The sequence below is a fragment of the Rutidosis leptorrhynchoides genome, chromosome 1 (assembly GCF_046630445.1).
Source record: "Rutidosis leptorrhynchoides isolate AG116_Rl617_1_P2 chromosome 1, CSIRO_AGI_Rlap_v1, whole genome shotgun sequence".
NCBI classification, from domain to species: Eukaryota; Viridiplantae; Streptophyta; class Magnoliopsida; order Asterales; family Asteraceae; genus Rutidosis; species Rutidosis leptorrhynchoides.
Window position 1 is genome coordinate 448,601,739 of NC_092333.1, and position 8,946 is coordinate 448,610,684.

The following is an 8,946-nucleotide window of genomic DNA, read 5'->3' on the forward strand; positions in this document are numbered from 1 at the left end:
TTTTTTTTTTTATATTAGCGTTGCGCTTCCGGCTTTTAAGATAGTCCCCGGCAGCGGCGCCAAAAATTACTTGATGTTATGCGAGGTGTATATAAAATATTTATTAATTTTAGCAGGAAATACTATTAAATACGATACAATTTTACACAAGATATTTATTTATTTATAGAATGGATATACTTAAACCTTGCTACAACACTTATAGGCAGTGTACCTAATCGTACAGTAGTGTAGTTTTTAGTAAGTCCGGTTCGTTCCACAGGGAAATCTTTAAACAAAGCTCAACGCTATATTAGTTTACTTTTATAAAAATACAAACATATATATAAGTAATATTATTATTATAAAGGGGGGTTTTTACCGTTTAATGACCGGTTTGTCGATTTTAAGACTTTAGTCGCAGTTAAAACCTAATGTAAAATATTAAATAAATAAAAGACTTAATTTAAAGCGTAAAGTAAATAACGATAATGAAATTGCGAATAATAAAAGTACGATAAAATAAAATTGCGATAATTAAAAAGTACGATAATTAAAAGTGCGATTAAATAACAATAAATAAAAGTGCGATAATTAGAAGTGCAATTAAATATAAAATAAAGGAAATTAAATATGAAATAAAAGAATTATGCTTATTTAAACTTCCGTAATCATGATGTTTGACGTGTTGATTTTAGTTTTATGCCCATGGGTTAATTGTCCTTTGTCCTGGATTATTTAATCTGTCCGTCTGGTTTTTGTCCATAACAGTCCATCAGTCATAAATATAAAGTGCGAGTGTCCTCATCAAATTATTCTTATACCCGAAGTTAAATATTCCAACTAATTGGGGATTCGAATTGTAACAAGGTTTTAATACTTTGTTTAATGAATACACCAGGTTATCGACTGCGTGTAAACCAAGGTTTTACTACTTTGTTAACAATTACACCAATTACCCTTGAATGTAATTTCACCCCTGTTTTAATTATTCTAGTGGCTATTAATCCATTCCCGTGTCCGGTTAAATGAACGATTATTCGTACATATAAATACCCCGCCCATCGTATCCGATCGAGTGTATATGGTAATTTATAGGGACGTCCAATTGTAAATCTTTATATTAACATTAACAAACTTTCATTTAGTTAAACAAATATAAAGCCCATTAATAGCCCATAGTCTAATTTCCACAAGTGTCGTTCTTTTGTCCAAACCCCAATTATGGTACAAAGTCCAATTACCCAATTTTAGTAATTAGCCCAACATCATGATTACTTCGTTTTAAATAAGCATAATAATAACTTAGCTACGAGACATTAATATAAAAAGGTTGAACATAACTTACAATGATTAAAAATAGCGTAGCGTTACACGGACAGAATTTCGACTTACACCCTTACAACATTCGCTAACATACCCTTATTATTAGAATTATAATTAAAATTAAAATTAAAATATAAATTATATATATATATATATATATATATATATATATATATATATATATATATATCGTATAGATAGAGAAGAGAGAAATAGAATATCAAAAATGATCAGAATTCGGTTTGCTTTATAGCCAGAGTTGAAATTTGGGGCTCCGCGACTCGCGACAAAATCCTCTTCAAACTCCGCGAGTCGCGGAGAATGTATTTACAGCTCACACCCTTGGAGTTTCTCTGCCGACGGTTTTATAATATATATATATAATATATATATAATTAATATAATTAATTATATATTATATTATATTTATATGCATAGTTAACTTGTAATTTTTAGTCCGTTGCGTCGAGTCTTAAGAGTTGACTCAGGTCCCGGTTCCGGATTTTCGAACGTCCTTGCGTACAATTTTATATTTTGTATTTTGCGTTTTGAATCTTGTACTCTTGTAATTTCGAGACGTTTCTTATCAATAATTGGAACCTCTTTGATTGTCTTTTGTACTTTTGAGCTTTTTGGTCGTTTGCGTCTTCAATTCGTCGAATCTGTCTTTTGTCTTCACCTTTTATTATTTAAACGAATATCACTTGTAGATAGAACAATTGCAACTAAAAGCTTGTCTTTCTTGAGGAATAATGCTATGAAATATATGTTCGTTTTTAGTATATCCATTCTCTCTTCTCTCATATATACGTAAAATATATATATATATAATTTATATTTTAATTTTAATTTTAATTATAATTCTAATAATAAGGGTATGTTAGCAAATATTGTAAGGGTGTAAGTCGAAATTCTGTCCGTGTAACGCTACGCTATTTTTAATCATTGTAAGTTATGTTCAACCTTTTTATATTAATGTCTCGTAGCTAAGTTATTATTATGCTTATTTAAAACGAAGTAATCATGATGTTGGGCTAATTACTAAAATTGGGTAATTGGGCTTTGTACCATAATTGGGGTTTGGACAAAAGAACGACACTTGTGGAAATTAGACTATGGGCTATTAATGGGCTTTATATTTGTTTAACTAAATGAAAGTTTGTTAATGTTAATATAAAGATTTACAATTGGGCGTCCCTATAAATTACCATATACACTCGAACGGACACGATGGGCGGGGTATTTATATGTACGAATAATCGTTCATTTAACCGGACACGGGAATGGATTAATAGCCACTAGAATAATTAAAACAGGGGTGAAATTACATTCAAGGGTAATTGGTGTAATTGTTAACAAAGTAGTAAAACCTTGGTTTACACGCAGTCGATAACCTGGTGTATTCATTAAACAAAGTATTAAAACCTTGTTACAATTCGAATCCCCAATTAGTTGGAATATTTAACTTCGGGTATAAGAATAATTTGATGAGGACACTCGCACTTTATATTTATGACTGATGGACTGTTATGGACAAAAACCAGACGGACATATTAAATAATCCAGGACAAAGGACAATTAACCCATGGGCATAAAACTAAAATCAACACGTCAAACATCATGATTACGGAAGTTTAAATAAGCATAATTCTTTTATTTCATATTTAATTTCCTTTATTTTATATTTAAATGCACTTCTAATTATCGCACTTTTATTTATTGTTATTTAATCGCACTTTTAATTATCGTACTTTTTAATTATCGTAAGTTTATTTTATCGCACTTTTATTATTCGCAATTTCATTATCGTTATTTACTTTACGCTTTAATTTAAGTCTTGTATTTATTTTATATTTTACATTAGGTTTTAACTGCGACTAAAGTCTTAAAATCGACAAACCGGTCATTAAACGGTAAAAACCTCCCTTTATAATAATAATATTACTTATTTTTAATAAAAGTAAACTAATATAGCGTTGAGCTTTGTTTAAAGATTTTCCTGTGGAACGAACCGGACTTACTAAAAACTACACTACTGTACGATTAGGTACACTGCCTATAAGTGTTGTAGCAAGGTTTAAGTATATCCATTCTATAAATAAATAAATATCTTGTGTAAAATTGTATCGTATTTAATAGTATTTCCTGCTAAAATTAATAACTATTTTATATACACCTCGCATAACACCAAGTATTTTTGGCGCCGCTGCCGGGGACTATCTTAAAAGCCGGAAGCACAACGCTAATATAAAAAAAAAAAAGATTTTTTGTTTACTTTTATTAAAATTCGTTTTGTAAAAATACGTTTTAAATATTCGAAAAATATAAAAAGAAAAACAAAAATATAAGTATTTTTAAGATTTTGTTAAATATTTAAGTTTTATAAGTTTCTTTATTTTTAGTTTAGTTTATAAAAATATAAGTTTTATTAAATATCTTTTATTTATATAAAAAAAACAGAAAACAGAAAATAAAATAAAAAAAAATAAATAAAGAAAAACGCGTTGAAATTATAAATCTGTCAACTGAATTTCTGAACCCCGCGACTCGCGGGGTTTTCTTCATTAATTACCGCAACTCGCGGAGGGTATCTGACAGGCGACAGGAAGCCTTAATTCAGCATTAATTACGGTTTATTATTAATTATAATTATTATTTAAACCTAATTATTATTATTATTATTATTAGTTTTATTTTTATTTTTACTTTTTATTTAATTTATGTATTTAGTATTAATTAGTTTTATTAAATTGTAAAATTAGTAGTTTTATTAAAAAAATAATATAAAAATAATATTTTTATAAAAATTGTACTTTTTACAACTTTTTGTATATTTTTATATTTTGTCCCTTTTTAATCGTTGTAGCGTAACTTTTGTATTTTTAGCTCATATTTAATTTTAAACTTAGTTTTTTCTATAGTTATTTTTACTCCTAGATTTTTAGGCTTTGCCGTAGAATTCCTTAAGTGCTTTTTCTTTAGACTAAGATTTAGGTGCTTTAGAATTTTGCGACGCCTTTTTAAGTTTTAGTTTCTTTTTAAGTTATTTCCATTTGGAATTTAGTTTTTCCTGTAAGCTTTAATATTTTTAGACCTTTTACTATGTATCAATTATCATTCCAATTAGTAATATCAATTTGCGATTATAATTTTAAGTTAGTTGTAGTAATAAGGTTAGGTTAGTCAAGTATTTTTAAGTTTTTATAAGTTTCTTTTATTTTTCCGTCACCTTTTATTTTTCAACCATTTTTTTTCTTTTTCGACCTTTTACGACGAACTCTTTTTCTCTCTTATTTCTCGCCATTCTAGTTTTTAGGACTTAGAATTTTTTCTACTTCTTATCTAAATTTCTTAAAATTACGAAAATTTATTTTAAGTGGTTAAATTAATAGACATCAAAATTTTCTGGTTCGTAGTAATAGTTGGATTTGTACGTGGACCGGGTTATTGGAGCCAAACAGTCCTCAATTATATTGAGACCAAACGAATCCTGCCCCTCTGCTGCATCTTTTGGCTATTCGAAACGTGGGCAAAATCAGAAAAGTCTATTGATTGGATAACTTATTATAATTTTTCTTTCCTTTTAAAAACTAATAGGATATTCAGTGAATGCACCGAGCAAGACGTTCATCACCTTTTGTACGTTCACCACCTGTAACTAGATCAAGACATTTAGCAAATATAACCGCCGTTGATTTTTCTTTAGAATCGTCATCCAGTCGACCAAGTACTTCAGTTCAAATTTCCGATAATCCATTTTTTGAACCCAACCTCACAATTGAGAATCCGGAAAATATTCAGGAACGGTTCGTAGATCCTGAACCATTAAACTTTCCTCCGGAACCACCAATCATTCAAACAGAGATTGTTGAGGAACGAACCATTAAATCAGAATCATCTAGTGATACCGATTCAACAAATTCAATTATGGAGAATCTGGAACCTTTAAGTATGGAAGACCGAATGAGAGCTAAACGCACTGGCCAAGGTCACGCAATTACTCATCCAGACATTAATGCGCCAGATTATGAAATCAAAGGACAAATTCTACACATGGTGACTAATCAATGCCAATTTAGTGGTGCGCCGAAGGAAGATCCAAATGAACATCTACGTACCTTTAATAGGATCTGCACACTATTTAAAATACGAGAAGTGGAGGATGAACAGATATATCTCATGTTATTTCCCTGGACTTTAAAGGGAGAAGCCAAAGATTGGTTGGAATCGTTACCTGAAGGGGCGATTGATACATGGGATGTTTTAATTGACAAATTTCTTAAACAATTCTTTCCTGCATCTAAAGCCGTAAGACTTCAAGCAGAAATTGTTACGTTCACACAGAAACCAAATGAAACTCTATATGAGGCGTGGACAAGATATGGAAAGTTATTAAGAGGATGTCCGCAACATGGTTTAGACACCTGTCAAATAGTACAAGTATTCTACCAAGGATGCGACATCACTACAAGAAAAGACATAGATATAGCAGCTGGTGGTTCTATTATGAAGAAAACCAAAACTGATGCTTACAAAATTATTGATAATACTGCTTCCCACTCACATGAGTGGCACCAAGAAAAAGATATCGTTAGATCATCTAAAGCAGCTAGAGCCGATTCTAGTCATGACTTAGATTCCATTTCCGCAAAGATAGATGCTGTGGAGAGACGAATGGAAAAGATGACTAAGGATATTCACTCAATACGAATTAGTTGTGAGCAGTGTGGAGGACCACATTTGACAAAAGATTGTCTCAGTATTGAATTAACAATGGAACAAAGAGAGAATATTTCATACATAAACCAAAGGCCTGGAAATAATTATCAGAATAATTATCAACCGCCAAGACCGATTTACAATCAAAACCAGAATTATAACCGAAATATTCCATACAACAACCAACAAGGTCCTAGCAATCAACAAGTATCCAATAATACTTATAACCAGCAAAGACCGAATTTTCAAAACAAACCACCACAACAAACCGATGATAAAAAACCAAATTTAGAAGATATGATGACGAAGCTAGTTGAAACTCAAACGCAGTTTTTCACATCTCAGAAACAAACCAATGAACAAAATGCTCAAGCATTTAGAAATCAACAAGCTTCTATTCAAAATCTGGAACAAGAAGTGAGTAACCTAGCAAGGTTAATAGGTGAAAGAAAACCGGGAAGTCTACCTAGTGATACAAATGCTAACCCCCGGAATGAAACAGCTAAAGCTATTACCACAAGAAGTGGTACAACACTTAAACCACCTGAAATACCTGTAACTTCTGATGAAACTATTCCTACTCCACAAGAACCACAACCTGATCAAGATAAGGAAAAAGAACCGGCAGTTGAAAAGGTTAATGAAGATAACACAGTTAAGGCTAAACCTTATGTTAAACCGTACCAACCACCGCTTCCTTACCCGAGTAAAATGAGAAAAGAAAGACTTGAAGCCGAGCAATCCAAATTTTTGGATATGTTTAAACAAATAAATATAAATCTTCCCTTCATTGATGTAATTTCAGGAATGCCAAGGTATGCTAAATTCTTGAAAGATCTAATCACGAATAGAAAGAAAATGGAAGAACTCTCGGCTGTCACTATGAATGCAAATTGTTCAGCAGTGCTGTTGAATAAGATACCAGAAAAATTATCTGATCCAGGAAGTTTCACAATTCCATGTTTTCTGGGTAGTCTTAGTTCAATAGAAGCATTGGCAGACTTAGGTGCTAGTATAAATTTAATGCCGTATTCACTATACGCTAAACTAGACCTTGGAGAATTGAAACCAACCAGAATAAGCATACAACTAGCCGATAGATCAATAAAATATCCTAGAGGGATAATGGAGAACATGCTAGTTAAAGTTGGTACTTTAGTATTTCCAGTAGATTTTGTTGTTCTGGACATGGAAGAAGATTCTCAAGTTCCTCTCATATTAGGAAGACCATTTTTAAACACGGCTAAAGCAATGATAGACGTGTTCGGTAAGAAACTGACCCTAAGTATAGAGGATGAGAGTGTTACCTTTTCAGTTGATAGAGCAATGCAACAACCACAATCTGCAGATGATACATGTTATTATATTCAAACTATAGATGCACATGCAGAATTATTAGAAGAATTTCCAGAATTACAAGGAACAGGAGAATGTTCTTTAGGAGAAGGTAATGAACCAATTGATGAAGCTGAAATGTTAGCTACACTTATAGCTAATGGATATGAACCAACAACAGAAGAAATTCAAATGCTAAAAGAAGAAGACAGATATCGATATAAATCATCGATAGAAGAACCTCCGAAATTAGAGTTAAAGCCACTTCCAAACCATTTGGAATACGCTTATTTACATGGTGAATCTGAATTACCTGTAATAATATCGTCTTCTCTTACTAAAAATGAGAAATCACAACTCATTTCTGTGTTGAAAGCTCATAAACCAGCCATTGCATGGAAGATTCATGATATTAAAGGAATAAGTCCTTCGTATTGCACACATAAAATCCTTATGGAAGAAGGTCATAAAACGTATGTGCAACGCCAACGAAGACTAAATCCTAATATGCAAGATGTAGTTAAGAAAGAGATTATTAAACTGTTAGATGCAGGTTTAATTTATCCAATCTCTGATAGTCCATGGGTAAGCCCAGTTCAATGCGTGCCTAAGAAGGGTGGCATGACTGTCATTACAAATGAGAAAAATGAGCTTATTCCTACTAGGACTGTAACAGGATGGCGTGTATGTATTGATTATAGAAAATTAAATGACGCCACCAGAAAAGATCACTTTCCCTTACCTTTCATAGATCAAATGTTGGAAAGATTAGCCGGAAATAGTTACTATTGTTTTCTAGATGGATTTTCCGGATATTTTCAAATTCCAATAGCACCCGAAGATCAAGAGAAAACCACATTCACGTGCCCTTATGGTACTTTTGCTTACAAACGCATGCCATTTGGACTTTGTAACGCCTCTGCAACCTTTCAAAGGTGTATGATGGCGATTTTTCACGACATGATAGAAGAATGCATGGAAGTATTCATGGATGACTTTTCAGTCTTCGGTGATACATTTAAATCATGTCTAGTTATTCTGGAACGAATGCTAATTAGATGCGAAAAATCAAATCTAGTACTTAATTGGGAGAAATGCCATTTCATGGTTAAAGAAGGCATCGTTCTTGGACATAAAATTTCAAAAGAAGGAATTGAAGTGGATAGAGCTAAAGTAGATGTAATTGCTAAACTTCCACATCCCACCAATGTTAGAGGAGTTAGGAGTTTTCTAGGGCATGCCGGTTTTTACCGACGTTTCATAAAAGATTTTTCTAAAATTGCCACTCCTATGAATAAACTCCTAGAAAAGGATGCGTCATTCATCTTTTCAGATGAGTGTATCAAATCTTTTAATATTCTTAAAGAGAAACTCACTAATGCACCGATCATGATAACACCAAATTGGAATCTACCATTTGAACTAATGTGCGATGCAAGTGATTTTGCAATGGGAGCCGTTTTAGGACAAAGGATTGAAAAACGATTTCAACCTATATATTATGCTAGTAAGACATTACAAGGAGCACAAACAAACTATACAACTACTGAAAAAGAACTCCTTGCTATTGTCTTTGCTTTTGACAAA